The sequence below is a fragment of the Stegodyphus dumicola genome, chromosome 4 (genome assembly GCF_044657685.1).
Source record: "Stegodyphus dumicola isolate Sdum_Otavi_A_Nest chromosome 4, ASM4465768v1".
Lineage (NCBI taxonomy): Eukaryota > Metazoa > Arthropoda > Arachnida > Araneae > Eresidae > Stegodyphus > Stegodyphus dumicola.
Genome location: NC_140771.1, coordinates 132291880 through 132309385, shown reverse-complemented (window position 1 = coordinate 132309385; position 17506 = coordinate 132291880). Strand labels below are relative to the sequence as shown.

The following is a 17506-nucleotide window of genomic DNA, read 5'->3' as shown; positions in this document are numbered from 1 at the left end:
TGGGCGCGGAACTGTGTATCGGAAATTCTAAAGATATGCTCATTTTAAAATTATTTTGCGATATTGCTACTGAACTGAATTTTATTGTTTAAGTGCAAAGAACATGATATTTAATAAATAAAGGTAACACAAAGAACGTTAAAAAAACGCCCCTTTGGACGTAATTTAAAATCTGAAACATTTGAGTTTTTTTTTTTTTTTTTTTCAGTTTTTAAATCTAAAACGCCTACTCCAGTACAGGCGTTTGCCTTCTGAGTTTCATAATACATGATGATCACCTATGTCATTTGCAGTAGGAACTGCGAATGCTAAAAACGAATTTCGTATTTGCACGCATACACGCCTTCAGATCATTGAACTATTCTAGTAAATTATTGAAACTTCATATTTCTTTTATAACAGCTCGTTGCATTTAGAAGCGATTCTGATACAAATCTTTGCATGCGTTTATGTAAAAAATCGGAAAGTTTGAAATATTTTAGATAAAAGTTTTGAAAGTCGCCTGAATGTGACACGAAGATTTGAATTTGGCAAATATGGTTATAAAAATATCACCTAAAGACTAATTCGTTGCAGACATTATGTAACCGCCCAATCGGAATAGTGGTTAGCGACGCTGACTGCCGCACCGAAGGGCCTGGGTCCGAATCTCACAGACGGCATGGATGTTTGTAATTTTATAGTGCCTGTGCAGCATGGGTGCACTCTAAATATGCGGCGAGCCGAAACTTCTCTCGAGAGTTTGAGGTAGGGGATGAGGGCGTTGAAGGCCCTCGAATCCGTCCCCTCTGGGCTGTCCATCAAAATTTTAGACGGAACTGAACAAAGTCGTACTGTCACCTGTATGGTGCTCAAGTTTCTTGGCAACGACAAGTGCAATTTTGCACTCTTTGCCACGATGAATTTCGTGATTTTTTTTTCTGATGTTGCAGTCAGACAAGTGAGATAAGTAAAAAAAAAAACCACAACAACAAACTTTCGATTTGCAAAAATGTCTGTAAGCAATAAAACATTAAACAAAATGCCGACATATCCGTTCATGTCTTTTCGAGGCACACCCACACCTTCAGCTAATTTGATGTGGGCCTAAAATTAAATTAAATTATCCTTATTCTAAATACTTTTAAAAGCTCCATATCAATACTATTCCATTAAAAATTTCGGACAATTTATTATATCATGCCTTCAGTTTTTTAAAATCTAAAATCAGTGTCTTATTCAAGGCTACTAGAGTTTATATAAAAGATGGTGTTCTCTGAATTCCTTTTGCTAATACATTTCTATCGTGATCATTTATTTTCTTTTCTAGTATTAAGGATATTTACTTTAAACAGAAACACTAAACATTCCAAAATTTTGTTTTCTGATCCTGTGACTGCTATCTTTTGTGAAGAAGTAAAAGCCGCAATTCTTAATCTGAATTATGTCACGAAGAAAACAAGGTCGAATGTTGTTTGAGTAAAAGAACGCACTTAACAACTACCATTATTTCTATACATAAATCCCAAACCCATCCCGTTAAAAAGGTAGCAGTAACTAAAAATTTTCTTCGCCTTTCTAACGAAGTAGTGATTCCCAGAACTCAAATTTGTCTCAAAAATAGTAGACAGTTATCTCAGGGCTTCTCAGAAAGTAAGTCATTTGTTGAGACACTAATGCCCTTGGGACATAATTAAAACACTCTTCCAACTATTATCAGCTCCACTAAAAGAAGGTTCCATTTCATGTGGGCATTGAAAAATTTCTCCGCTTTCTGGATCCTCAAGTTCAAATTTAAGTGACATTAAACTTAACATCTTGCTGCATTGGTCAGGTGTTTACGTAAAAGCATTCCAGTTATCAATTTTTCTTTTTTAAATTTTGATCTACAGTTGTTTCCCAACTTGTTAGTTATTAAAAGCACTCTGCTGAAAGTAAAGCAAAATTTTTAATATGACAAAGAAAATTATATTTTACATTAAGAAAACACTTCATTTGTCAGAAATTTTACATTTAAATTTAGGCGATATATTAATTACTATATTTTACTGGTTCATAAATTTTCTATATGAGTTAGTTATTTTTAGCTATTAACCTGCGAAATACTTAATGTTAAATTAACAAATGTGTCATTAAAAGTAGGATAGACAGCGATATTCAGTTTCAATCCATACTCTAGCAAGAACAACGAGTGTAACACTTGCAGTTCTTTGCTTATTTATACCGTTGAAGTATATTATACCTTTGAATATCATTAATTATTTGAGTATGAATCTCATTTTTGTAAAAAGCTGAAGAAGAAGTGTAATGGGATAACATCAGAATTTCTTATGGGCCGACGATCCATCTTCCTTAAAATCCTCTAACCGGCAACCTCTAACCTAAAATATATTTCGTGATATCTGTAAAGACGTATATATATGTGTATATTAAAATATGTCAAAGAAATTAAGGCAATAAAAGTGCACAAATCCAGGTATAAGATATCAGGAGAGGTTTTACATTTAAATTTTTAAAAAATGTATTCTCATAGTAGTTTTGGGAAATTAGTGCTTTCTTAGCAAAATTCGTGACCGATCAGAGGGTTAAGTCGACAGCCTTCCAGTGAAGGAGCTATAAAGTCACTGACCACTGGTAGTTCAGTCGAGGGTTCGTAATCCGACGAGCAGGCTGGCTACACAGGGATGTGGTTCTCCATATGTAATCTGTATGCGAGCCAGTTTGTATTAGAAATTCCTTCACAAAGACATCCATCCCGTTGGGAAAATAGCTATCGAATACTTTGCCATAATTAAGTAAATCAAACCAAACAAATCTTAAAATCGGCATTTGCAGTTCTTTGGCAACTTGAGTGCAAAATGCACGCGCATAATCTCTTTGTATGACTATGTAAGTCATACAAAGTGTATATATATGTCATACAAAGTGTATATAAATATGTAAGTCATACAAAGAGATTATGCATGCGCATAATCTCTTTGTATGACTCTTTGTATGACTATGTATGTAATTTTCTCTTTCCTTATTGCGTGCCTTCGTTGTGTAGCTGGTAGCATGAACTACTAACATCGTCAGATGTTCTATTCCTGGCGACGGCATAACTGGTTCTCATGTTTCTCGGCTCTAATTGCTTTACAAATGCTTTGCTGTACCTACAAAAATGTGGTGGACGATAATTCGTCACTAACTGACTCTGGCAAAAATGGATCTTTTTTGTTCTTAGTCGCCCTCTATTTGTGGAAAAATTATAGTAATACTCTACTTCCTTGCCACATGCCTTTGAAATGTAACTAATACCGTAGTGGCAGTCGATCCCAGTTCTGCAGCAGCGCTGTTTAAGGTACGGCGGGATCCTGGTAGGGGGAACGCGAGTTGCATTTGCCCTCTCGGGAGCGTCACAGATACATTCTGTATGGTTTAAACCTAAAGATGTGATTGGTCAATCTATTCGGTTAATATTGTTGCGTTCCCATACGAGTTCGTGGATTTGGAGTAATTAACGAGAACACTTGATGAAGCATGAAAACACGAGTTATTAGCCAGTATTACTCAGGAAAACTCTAAAAATGCGTTGACAGTCGTCGAAAGACTGCGACAAACACACTGAAACAATCAGCAACACAGGCTTCAAGCTATAGAGGTGAAGACAGCTTCACGCAAAGCATTAGAGTACAGCTCCTGACTCGGTTCGGTCGTTATCAGAACTCAATGTACTCTCGAGACTCTTCAAGCTGCAACTCGCCATGCACTCGACGATACACTCCGATAGCCTTAACGATGCACACACTCGATGCACCAACTCGTGATACACTTACGAGGTATTCTTGCGATGCACTCGACGATACACTCGACAGCCTTAACGATGCACACTCTCGATGCACCAACTCACGTTACACTTACGAGACACTATTGTGATGCACTAACTCGCGATACACTCGTCGACCAAGACACTAGACTGACAATCAACTCGCCAGACTGGCGATACTCTAAGAGAGTCTGACGAGACACACTCGATAGCCTCAACGATGCATCCTCTCGATGCATTCGACGACCAACTCGAAACTAGACTGGTGATCAACTCGCTAGACTATAAGACACATTCACTCAGTCCTACTCCACGTACAGGCAGGGCTTATATAGCTTTTGGACTGTCTTCGAGAACATTCTGGTCCAAACCGATAAGAATTCGTTTTAGAATGTTCTCCAGCTGTCTATGGCATATCCCAAATTTTGTGGCCAAATGTTGCCAAAAGGGCGATTTTTCGCCAAGTCTGGCAACTCCGCCTTCTCTTGTATTTTCTGGCAACCCTAAACCCACCTTGCGGGGAAGCTATCTTACCGCGGCTGGACTTTTCGTAACAATATTCTCACTTTACAGAAAATCATCCACCAGATTAACCCCATGAGAAAGAGAGATTTTGTTCATAAAAATGAAGTGAGGGCTAACTGTATCCCTGGAAAGGTGAACATTGGAACAAGATTGCTTCACTATACATCGTAGCAAACACCTTTTTAATTGACGTTTTTGTTTTCGCATTTGTATAAATATCTTTTACCTTCCTGTAAAAGAGATGAAAATCTTTTATGGAAATACATGGCAGCTTCCTTTTTCAGTATTACATTGAATTTATTTGCAATAATCCTTTCTAATAGATAGCCATAATAACAATTTTGGCCCTCGTCCTCATATGTAGACTGCATTATATGTATCTTATAGTTTTATCGTTAAAATGATTTTTAGCAATATTGAATGAAAATGTTAAAATCACACAGAATAATCATAAAATACCTCTCATATAATTTTATTTCATTTCTTCACATGGGGGCCCACCAACGGCCGAGCGGTAAAGTCGCTGAACACTGGTAGTTCGGTCCGAGGTTTGAATCCCGCGAACGGGCTGGCTGCATGGGCGTTTTCGTGGTTTTACCCATGTGTAACGGGTATACGAGCCAGTTTCCCTTAGAAAGTCCTCCACGAAGGCATCCCTCCCCTTAGGCAGATAGCGCTCGTGTGCTTTGCCATAATTAAATACACCACCATTTCTTCACATGGCATTAAAAGTAGGTTTACGTTTAATTTATGTAGAAAAATATTTCCAAATTAGGTTAAAATAACACGCCGAATAATGATTATTGGAGAACTAAAAACAAGAATCTGCGATTGCATTTATTTTACAGTTTTGGAAATTGCTATCATCCATGACTGGTTTTTTGACTTAGATTCAATGTCGGATAAAAATATTAATAGAACGAAAAAATTTAAAGTCAACTATCAGCGATTGGCCATTAAAAAATAGGGGTGGATATGTTTTTAAAGTTCTTTTTCGGTCACGGCTCAAACCCCCACATTACACTGAATGGCGATAGAAAGGTCTATCTCGTGTGTGAAAGGTTAAGATTTGGCATCTCAGAAACAATTATTCTACTTCAACATACATAATATAGACGTTAGAAACCATTTTTGTTAATTGTAATAATGGTGGAAATTCTTATAAAAATCGTTGATAAAATAAAGTGTATGAATTAGATATGTAATGAATAATTTAAATTAGGTATATGTTTGAAATATTAAAAAAAAATTAAATTCGCATTAAGAAATGCATGCAAAATCTTCCAGAATGAATATTGAAAATTCATGAAATCTATATAAAGCATGTATTTTATTAAACGGATTAAAAATGCTTTTATTTAATTCAGTTGCTCTAAAAGGTCACGAACAAAAATTAATAATTAATGTCAGTTTCGGTCCGTAATTCAGCAACAACGTATGGTGTAACGCTTGGAATTACTCGCGCAATTCAATTTTTTTTGAGGTAGTGAAGATTATAACTTTTTTCACTGTAAGTCTCATTTTTGAGCTCCTGAGAAAAAATTCGAATAAGGTAAGATTTCTCGCGGGCCATAGAATAAGTGCATTTCTGCCAATCTGGAATGAAAATATAATTCATAAATGTGAGTCTGCCGTCCTAGAAATGGATGTTTATCTTTTACTGACGCCTCACGTCCATAATAAACACATGCACATAATTATTTTGAGATATTAAACTAAATAAAAGCGTTTCTAATCCACTTAGCAAAACACATACTTTACAGAGACCTTATGTAATTCCATCATTCATTCTCAGAGACCTTGCATGTTGCTTTTAAATCGCGTAATTAGTTTTCATTCGACAGGTAAAGGATTGATGTTATGCCACATTGAATGACAGATTTCGGTAAGCAAGCAGTTTACTGGCTATATAGACAATAAGTTTAATATTTTATGCTACAAAGAATGTCAGGAATTGCAAAGCTGGGTGCCAACTGATTGTTTTATACCTCCAGAAACGAACGCTTTTTCTTCTCTGTTCTCGTATTTAATGTCTGATAATTACTTATTGCACAGTGAGTTATGTCAAATTTAATTAATACCCTTTAGGAAACAAATAAAGGTATGTGATACTTTTCCTATCTTTGTTGCGAAAGCAGAGTTCTCTTTTTTTTAATAAAGCATAACAAGGCGAAAATGTTGCCTACGAACTTTATTTCCCTAAATATTCAGAAATATTAATCTGAAACATATAATTACGATTACGAAGCTTCTTAGTACAATGTTTGAGTATTTTATGATCACAGTTGATCGCACTCTGAGTAAAGTGTAATGTAACTTTATGTATCGCTCACCCGTAGGAAGATTAATAAATGATATGTTTCTTAGATTTCATTAAGATATAAACTGATAGTTTACTGACTTTAATGATAGCATTGATAAAGACACAAAGATGTGCTTACTAGTGTGGATCTCTTTCCAATGTATATTATCTTGCAAGTCTGATTTAGGATTTGCATTTTCATGTCAGATTTAGGGAGAAAATACCGTTCCAAAGTGTACTTTTTATTAAATCGTACAAAGTGTACTTTTTATTAAAAGTACGGTGAAACTATTATTTATGCATATATCTGGTAATAACGTACGGAAATTAATAGGAAATTTTGTATTTAATTTACAACAGAACACGAGACACTTGCTAACCGAGTATTTTATTTTGCGAGGACCATATAAATGTTAAATTTCGTATTTTCGAGATCACTCTATGCTCTAAGCGAAGACCTTTTTCTAAAATGACTTCCATATTGAGAAAAGCTGCTAGGAGTTTTGAGAAAAGTATTCTTTTCTCAAAAATACTCATACAAATATATGTAATGTGGGAGGTCATATATATATGGTGTGTGTGTATATATATATATATATATATATATAGATAGATAGATAGATAGATATAAATTTGAAAGCTTTCCACATTTCTTTGGCACCAGCTCCGTCGCTAAAATATCACAAGAAATGTTACAGCCTCTTTGGTTTCATGATACATTGTTTTAAAAAGTAAAATGTTTTTATCACTTTTCTGCAGCACTTGAATTATTCCTCTTCTAAATCTTATGTCATGTTTCTGTTTCGATTGAATATGAATATATGTTATTATATGTGTAGACTTTTTTTTTAAATACGAAGTTACATGAATGACTTTAAAATTTATTTAACAAAATATAAATTTTTATATTTTACTGATAAATTTATGCATGATATTTAATTATTAATTAGTAATAAATTTATATATTGTATTTTATGAAGCGATTTATATTAATGTTATATATTATATTATATTTTACGAAGGAGTAGTTATAAATTTATATCTTATGTTTTATAAAGCGATTAGTAATAAATTTATTGCTATGTTTTATAACGTGACGTCCATGAAAATCATTCTGTTCATGAGAAAATTAAAAGTCTAAATGTCATGATGATATTGTTCAGTATTATCCACACTTTTCCATGTCATTTTGTATTTTTTGAGTATGGAACAAGACAACGTACATTCCATGTCCATATGTCTTTTGGTTACAAAAATCGTTTTATTTTTCCCTATATGTCGGCTTGAATTGTGAAATGCTCGGCTGTTGTCGAGCTTTTACAATAAATATTCGTCCACCTCACTTCAGGAAATTCTTTCAGAACTTGATTTTGTTGCATTTGAAAGTAGAAAATGCAATACAAGTCTTGAACATGCATATTTTTACAGATTGCTCGCAGCACTTCTTTGAGCATTCTATGTGACTTTGGGTCGCGAATATATCTAGTTTGCACATGCTTTTTCAGTCATCAGAAATTTCCTTTCAGGCGTTATAACGTTTTACTAAATTGATGAAACTTTCACATTTTTATTGTATGCGCAACGTCACCAGAACCACCTTCTACAGTTTCGGGATATTTTGCGTAGGAGAAATATATGCGCATATTTTCTTAGAATTTTATAAAAGTGGTAAAAAGCGAAACATTCTGTGATATTTTAAAGAAAATTATAACTTCATAGTGTCGCTGTACCATTCTAAATACTTTATTTCTCTTATACATTTATAAAACTTATTAGGTACCCTTTTTTGTTTTTGTTATGATTGAACTAGAGTTGATAATTTTGAATTTTAAGTAATCTATAGTTTTCCCTTTTAGCTCTTTTCTCGTTCTTTTTTTCTTTAATTTTAACTAATATTCCTTAATATATCACATGATGTTAAACAAAGGACTGTTCTTATAAACAGGGTGTCCCAGTACCACGTTTTAAAACTTCTAGCAGGGGTAAAGTGCACTCCAACGACTCGGAATCATATATCAATGCAGGGCATGAAATACTTTTCTGATGCGGTAGATGGCGTTGCAAAGTTCTGAGAGTACTTGCAAGGAATCGTCATTTCGCACAAAGATGCAGAGTTTGAGCAGAGATGCAGGATTCGATCAATTATACGAACGCGGAATTAGTCGATATGCATTTGACATGTGAGTGGGCCAGCCGCACAACGCTTGTACGCGTCTGTTGGCCTGCTCGATCACCGGACCTATCATGTATTGATTTCTTTTAATGGGGCCATATGAAGACATTGGTTTATCGCATCCACGTTGACAACGCCAAGGAGCTCGTTGCGCGAATCGCAGTAGCAGCCGGGGAAATTCGAAAGATACTTCGAATATCCAAAATAGTCGGGATTCGGAATTCCATGCTCTGTATAGATGTGAGGCGTACATTGAAATCAGTGGACGAAACACTGTCTTTGACTCATGATACTTAAGGGGACTCATACACCTTAAACTCCTCATGATCTTCGAATAGGTGACTGTTGCAAGAATTGGGATATTTTATTTATTTTAAAAGCAATTACTTTCAACCTTTTACAACTGACTACATAATATAGCTGCTTTAGAAACTAGTAACCAGAAAGTTTGTGTTGCCACAAATATTTTTATAATTTAATCCGCTTTGTGACAACATTTTTCGTCATGTTTCCACCTTGCGCGCACAGTTTAAAATATTATGTTGCATAATTTAATTCCATTTTTAATATATAGCTTTAGAACATTTAGAAACTACTGTGAACCTAAAATTCTAAAAATTTCATGTTAAATTTTTATTTTATTTGGAGTTGAGTTTATAAAATGTATTTTATTAAAAAAATTTGTAATGTTTTCATCCACAAAATGTTTGAATATTATAATATTTATCATGTTTTTGGTTCAGTTAGAAAATAGTGCCGATATAAAGAATTCCATCAAATTTCAAGTATGTACCATTAGCCATTTTTAAAATATCATGCGCACAAGGTGGAAACACGGCGAAATATTTTGTCACAAAGAGGATTAAATTACAAAAATATTTGTGGCAACACAAACTTTCTGGTTACTAGTTTCCAAAGCAGCTATATTATGTAGTCAGCTGTAAAAGGTTGAAAGTAATTGCTTTTAAAATAAATAAAATATCCCAATTCTTGCAACAGTCACATATTCGAAGATCATGAGGGGTTTAAGGTGTATGAGCCCCCTTAACGTAAGTTTTTTATTAAAACGAATATTAACTTGGCGTCTTTTAATTTCTGAGGTTCCTGCGAACACCAGCGTGCCAAGAAAGCATTTCTGATCCTGTATTGCTATATAATTCCGAATCACAAGGGTGCGCCCTACCCTTGCTAGAAGTTCTGAAACGCAGTACTGAAACACCCTATGTACGTACACACACTCACCGATCTATCTATCTATCTATCTATATATATATATATATATATATATGTGTGTGTGTGTGTGTGTGTGTGTGTGTGTGTACGTGCGCAAGATAAAATCTACGTAAATGAAAATTATAACTTGAGTTAGCAATAGCCGTTTACTCTTCTTTTCAGTTCGTGCATATCCCCTTTCTGTTTTAAAGTTGCAATTGTTTATAATTTTGTTTACAACGTTCTTTCAAAATTAATCCTTTTAATGCTTGCTTATGTAATAGTGCGACCGGATAGCTCTTATACAGTCAGATTAAAGAAACTTTTCACTATTTTTTTGAATGCACACTTAGTTTGTTTCCTCTTCATTTGTTCTTTCTAATACGTTTCGCTCACCACGCTGCTTCGTCCACTATCTAATGATGTAGGCTGTACAAAACTGTGGGGGGGGGGGGGTGCATATGGCACTTAAAAGGACATATGGATGAAAACGTGTATCAAGAATTAGATGTCCAGCAATGAATTATGTCTTGTCTTCGGCCACGTCTGTCTGTGAGTCTCATCATTATAGCTATGCAATAAACCTTTCTATTGCAGCTATCACCCAGTCATCAAGGTATATTTACAGATTTATATTACATATATAAATATATAACTGAGATTCGCAATTTGTACCGTCGCAATCCTCTATTGACCGAAAGATTTTGGCAGCTTACTAAGGATCTGATTGAAGAAAAAATAATGATTGAAGATTGAGTTAATTTCGAATGATAACAGTCGAGCTCCCATAATTGTCAAATGCTAGTTTCTCTATCAAAACATTTTTATTTAAAGATTATGGAGATATTACCTTGTCATTTGTCAATTAAATGAGAAAATCGGTATCAAAAGTTATTGGAAGCTTTTTTACATATATTCCGCGATTGTTATTCGAATACAATTTACTGAAGTTTCTCAACATCCGGATTTTCCTTTCTACACATTACTGATCGTAAACACAATATTCATGCATATTATGTGCATAAGCTGAAAATTTTGTATCTTTCAAAACATTAATACTAAATACAAAATTTCCTCATTATGCAAAAAAGGAAATAGGTACGTTATCTCTTGATGATATTTATATGGATATTAAGAACAGGATATGTATTGATACATCCATAGTTTCAGAGTTCATTTACTTTCCCCATTTCTCTGTGGGCTTATTTATTCAGCTGATAGGGAAAAGGTATGTAACGTCTAAAAAACTACATCCTTTCGTTGATGAAGGAATGCTTTGTATTTAAAGGTCAGAAACACGGAAAAATCTAGAACGTTTACCGTGACGCACATGCTTGATGCTTAGTATAACAAATAAGTATTACTTTTGTACTGAAAATATTTCTCTTCTATTCTTGCATATTGCGTATTTTTCTAGCAATTTTATTCTTTATCTTATTTCACATGCTACATTCTTGTCAAACATTACGTGCATTGAGTAAATTTGAACAAATTTTAAAATCTTAAGCAATTAAATTTCAAAACACGAATCTTTCAAAAATCATTTAATTATTGGCAAGAATTTGAGATCTTAAAATGTAGTAACTGGTAGAAAATAGTTTCGAAACCATAGCTTTTGTATTCAAAAGTCAGTATCGTTGAGCTTTAAATAAATCTAATAATAAACAATAATAATTGTTAAAGCAATTTAAGAATGACTTAGTAGGCTATATCATTTCTCGCATACACAAAATAAACGAATTTTCCAAGGATTGAACTGTTGTGTTATTAATTAAATCCAAATTATTTAAGTTTAAAAATTTCTACAAATAATGACGAAAGATTAATACTACGTAAATGTTTTTGAACAGGAAATCTGCTGAAATATGTATTTTTAATAAATAATTCTGCTGGAATGAAATGATTTATTTTCCGAAATACTTAAAACTTTCCTATGCTATTAGCTTTCTTTCATTAAGGTAACCTGAGAATTTTGGACTTAATGTTGTCGTCTTAAACGTTTGTAAAGTTATATGCCTTATAATGAGAAAATAGTTCTTTATTGGAATTCGTTTGTTCAATTATATAGGTTTTGCCCGCTTTATGGAAGTACAATTTTCTGGCTAGTTTGTTTATAAGTCGGAATCTGTAATATAACATGGTAAGGACGTGTGTTGTTTCCTACCTGTCTTCGGTAAAGTTTTGTGTTGCCACTCTGCCAAATGTGTGATTTTTATTTTCAAATTTAATCAGAAGATAGACGATATATAAAAAAAAGTGTTTCTACTTTCACTGTATTTGTTTCTCAAACTTAATGAACAAATTTCACGATTAAAAGACATGTTTTGCCACTCTTCAAATTGAAATACTTTTAATCTTCCGCGCGATAGTTTTTATTGTTCAACTAAGCATCATATATTTAATTTTTTTTCAGATTTATTCTTCCGTTAATTAACAAACTATGCAAGTTAACAATAAACTGGACAATAAACGCACATTCATTTCAATAATTATTAATTAATAACTGGACACGATAAATGGCACTAGTTAGATTCATGACAACATCTGCTTATAAAGAGTGTCTCTTTGATTATTTGTGCGTATATAATTTCTGCAAATCTACATTTTTATTCCGATCATGGGTTGCTTACTTGACCTTCAAAATAAGAGGTCGGTCAGTGACTAGAAAAGATTTATAAAACCACTTCACGAGGACCACTCTCAGGGCTTTTATTTTAGAATGTTGGTCATATAAACAACGGTTGGTCGACTAACGGTATATAACCTTATACCAGTGTTAGCCATCTATGACCAACGGACCACGCCACCCAGCTTGCATTCACATCACCGTTGTTGCTTTTTCGCTATCAGTGGAACTCATACATGCTAAACAAGAAATGTATAACCATTTTTTTACATAAGGTAAATATTAATATTTCTTTACAGTTTCAATTTTGAAATCATGCATATGATCTGCTGTACTTACTATAGAAGTGTACTAAGAAATTTTGCAGTGGTATGCGTTCATGCAGGAATTCAAAATTCTGTACATAGAATTTCGTGAAAAATATGAAATAATGAAACGAAACCTTTTCGGTACTAACATCCTTTGACACTAAAGTGCGCTTTTGGACCATAAATAAATGACCGAACAAGATAAATTTTTTATATAAATATAGCGGTTTTTAAGTACTTGTGCGTTGGCCTGTAATGTGCAATTTCTCAGAGTTACAAGCACAAATGATAGTAATTCGGCATACACCTCGCATATAACCTTGACCTAATTATAAAGATGACATTATACCGCTGAATATTGTGGGTATTTCTGACAAGAGAGTACAGAAGTGTTAAAACGTAGTAACTTCTAGTGGAGCCCATGTAATCCCCAGAAGAATCCCGTGTCAATAGGAGCCTTGAACTGTAAGAAATAATAGTGTCGGAAAAATATTATGCACTAACAGGCACTATATAAATTACAATAAAAATGTATTCTCTTCTGTTTATGCAAGAATAACTAACATATATAAAGATGATGTGAAAGTGCTTCGAGAAACATGTAATGGTTGTAAAGGTTTGTCGCATACATCGGGGCAATCTCTCGTGATTTCGGAGGTATCACGACCAGCATCTACAATTAAAATTCCGGCGAGTTAATTAATGGTTGATTTTTTTAAGTTTCATGTGTAGTTCGAAGATTTGGATAAAATCTACGGAGCTGCCCGACGTTTAATTTTTCTGTTTCCTGACTTTAAAATGCAATATCTTTTGCTGGATCTGAAACATTTTAAGCCAAAACTTACTCATTAATCTGTGCATAGCGCCGTTATTCTGATACTGTAGTTTCTTACATTCAAAGTCTTCTTCTGATGCAGGATAACTTAAGAAATCATAATTTTTTTATTCGAAATCTGCTTTACTTCGATAGATATATGTGTTCGTTTACAAATTTTTGGATTATTCTCATTTCACATATACGCACATACATTAATATATAGAGAGATAATTTAAGTATTAATTTATCTATTATTCATATTATTGTATTAGTGTTTAAAATTTATTTAATTTCCTCGTATTTATTCATATATTTAATTGAAAAGGGAACAGGTATCCAATTTTATTTTATAGAGGTTATAAAAATAACGCGTATGTAAAAAACTTTGCACATTGTTTTAATAGCTATAACATTATTTTAATAGCTATAACCTTCTTATCATTATGCTGGCAGTCCAATGATTATCCTATAAAATTTCGAAAACAACCCAATTATCTGAAACATTTCTTTGCTGAATGTCAAAGCAGCTGCAAGATTCAAACTATATAAGATATATTTGTATAGAACATTACCTCATAATATCTTATAAACACATCTATATCATCCTGCTTATCTTTCATTTCGTATCATTCTCCGCCGTATATGCTCGTCCCTTCTCTGTTCTCGAATTGTTTGTGAGAGAAAATTTCTTTTCTTCTTTCAGGGCATAATTCGAGTTGGAGCAACTCGAAAGCTATTCGGCAACATTATTGTTATTGATCCGTGAACGGGGCGATTCGCAGCGGCAGCCGGGTTTTGTAAACTGCACTGGAGAGGGCAAGTCCTTGCTTCGAAAAGGTGAGCCAGATAAAATCCTTTTATCACTTTTGGAATTCTTAGGTAGTGTTGCATCTACAGTCTGTATCTTACGAAATGTGCCTCCAGAAAGAAAAATTAGAAAAACACAAATACATTCGATGGTGTCCAATCAATCTGCAGCAATAAATGTCAAATATGAAATTGCAGTCTCTTTAATGCGGTATATATAAGAAAATTTCTTATTATGAAAACAAATGGAAATTGTTAATTTTCCTTTCTAGGAAATTTTAAACAAGTAATTTTATTATTTTCTTTCCTCAATTTTTTCTCAGAATTAGTAAAAGTTACTTTTCTGAGTTTTTTTATTGTTAATTTATTTATTAATTTATTATATTAATTTATAATTTTTTCCTTATTTTGACCATTCAAATTATTCTTCGTGAGAAACGATCTATTTTATTTATTTATTTATTTGTTTTGTTTTGAAAAAAGTGGTTTGCTAACAGTAATTTCAAGGAGAAATTCTGGGAAATATAATATTAACAACTTTGTTACTTTTTTTGCTCCCTGTTTGTTATATTTATTATAATAATGTCGAAAATAAAATAGAGCAGAAGATTAATGATGCGTTTTGATAAATGTAACATAACTTTACAATAGAGGATATCACCCAGCAAACTCAAGAATCTTCAATTTCATTTGAAAGCAGGCACAAAAAGTGAATTTTGCATGGTGTTGATGATAGCTACTGAAAGTGTTACATTTCAGAAACCACCAATTCAAAGTATGCTTTCTAAATCTTCGACAGTTATGTAAGTTTTTTCCGAGTATAGACACGGTGCTACAAAAGATATTGAGCTGCAAGGTTTTTCAGATAAATATAAATATTTTCATTTGGGATTCATAACTTAGAATTATTTTTTTGCATTAAAATTAATGTTTGGAGTCTCAAAATAATGTTTACACTCTTTGAATGTTAACAGCAAAAACAATAAGAGTAACGAATATTAATTTTTGATGCTAATTGTCTTACAGCTGTACATGTGAAAATGATAATCGCTGGTAGCAATGCATCATCTTGCCAGACCTGCAACATTTGGAACATATACACAAGTCGATAAAAGCGGATGTGGATTCAAAATAAGGGAAAGCACATGTATTCTATTAGGCATCGCGTAGTTCTATGTAGTTCGCAGTGAACGTTTGTAACGCCATCGCCACATTTCCTCCGTTGTGACCGTATTAATACACTAACCGTTTTTCAGATCATATGTAGTTCCTTTTTTTTCATCTCGTCAAATAAGTTTATAGCAGTTTCAAGTGAGAGTGACGGATTGACTAATTCTGTCTTCCCAAATCTTTTTACCTCCCACGCATTGTCAGTTTTCTGATAACACTTTTAACTCATTTGCACTGTTAAAAATTAAGCTCGTTCTCACATCTGCTATTAAGTATGCTCTGATACCTTCTTCATGACAGGCCATGACAAAAGTAAGACAAGAGAATGTGTGCATGCTGACACATATTTAATGTAAGCATTGCAGTTTTAGATACATTACATGTCACTAACTTTTAATAGCTGTGAAAATGTTACTTTAGGATAATCGGTATCCGAGAAACGTCTGATTTAAGTGTCCATTCGAAGCTTTAAATTATTTTTTTTTACTGAAGTGCATTAACATTGCATGCCGTTACTCTAACTCTTTACCATTTGCATCAATCGTATCACGAAAAAAAAGAAACTGACATTTCTATGGAAAGCTAAAATATAAAAATGTCAGAAATAATTATCAGGACTAAGTGATATTTCATTAAAAATCACTAAATTCGTTTTTTATCCAGCCCAGTATAAGTGAATCAAATGTAGCATACCCCTTCCATTTTATTTTTTACCTTACCATCCATGTTTACCTGCTGAACGGTTAACTCCTATGATGTCATTTGATATCCGAGTTACGTACAAGACGTCGAGGGGATAGGGATGCATTCTTTCGGTGCAAGTGTAGATTAGTTTGGCATTTTCTCGGTTATTGAAAGTTATAGTGAAGAATCTGGGATTCATACACTTGATTGAACTCATTTTTAACCACACAAAAGACCTAAAATTAAATACGAAATTATGTGTTCTAAATAATCAATATAGCTTTTTAAAAGGAAATGTTAATAAAAATAATTAAAATAAGAAACAAATATTAGCTTACAAATTCAAAAGCAATAATAACATTGTAATTTATCTTTAGAACCAAACGTTTCCGTACATACATCTAAACAGTATCTCAAAATCGTATCACAGAGCTTTTATTTCTTGTTTATTGACAAGAAGGATCTTCTATAACTGTCAGTAGTTCTTCAAATTTCCTAATTTTAGGAACTAATGTTAAAAAAAAAAAATAATAATTAAATAAAATATTAGCTAAACTTTACTCTAAACATCCATTATTTCAAAGGTGTAGTTAATTGGAAGCTAGTAAAAATGAAAAGTGTAGTTAAGAACATTGGACAGTTAACCATGCCTTAATTAGCGCTTCTACATATTTTCTGTTACTAAATTCTAGAAAGACAAAAGTTTCACTAAATTATGATTTCTTAACATTGTTATGCACATTTTCTCCATCAATATTTACCTGTTAATCGTTTATGGTTTCAAATTTCATACTTTGGGGAAATCCTACTGCTCCTTACCATAATTACCGTGTTTAATATTGCTTTAAAATTTCAATCCTCTTTTATACGGAATTTAAACACGACGCATATATAGTTAATTATGTATATGAATTAATAAATATGATTTATATTTATATAAACAATATCATTATTTAACTTTCGCCAAATAAACAGATGTTTCACAATCGCGTAATTTGTATTCTACCGCCAAATCTCTGACGTTACATTTGGATTCATAATCAAAAATGAATGTCCCAAGAGGTTAAAGACTTGCCGATATATTTCCTTGCAAATCTG

At 33.0% G+C, this 17506-nt stretch overlaps 1 protein-coding gene across 15 annotated transcripts in view; it reads left to right on the top strand.

Annotated features, from left to right (window-relative positions):
* Positions 1-17506, top strand: part of LOC118204330 (uncharacterized) — a 1054928-nt gene that overhangs the window by 897621 nt on the left and 139801 nt on the right. For 8 of the 15 annotated variants that reach the window (XM_085815469.1, XM_085815471.1, XM_085815467.1 and 5 more), the window contains one exon: positions 14451-14584. The exons of the other annotated variants lie outside the window; for them this stretch is intronic. The gene's annotated coding sequence lies outside the window, so the exon portion shown is untranslated. The remainder of the gene's footprint in view (positions 1-14450; positions 14585-17506) is intronic. 15 annotated transcript variants of the gene reach the window in all.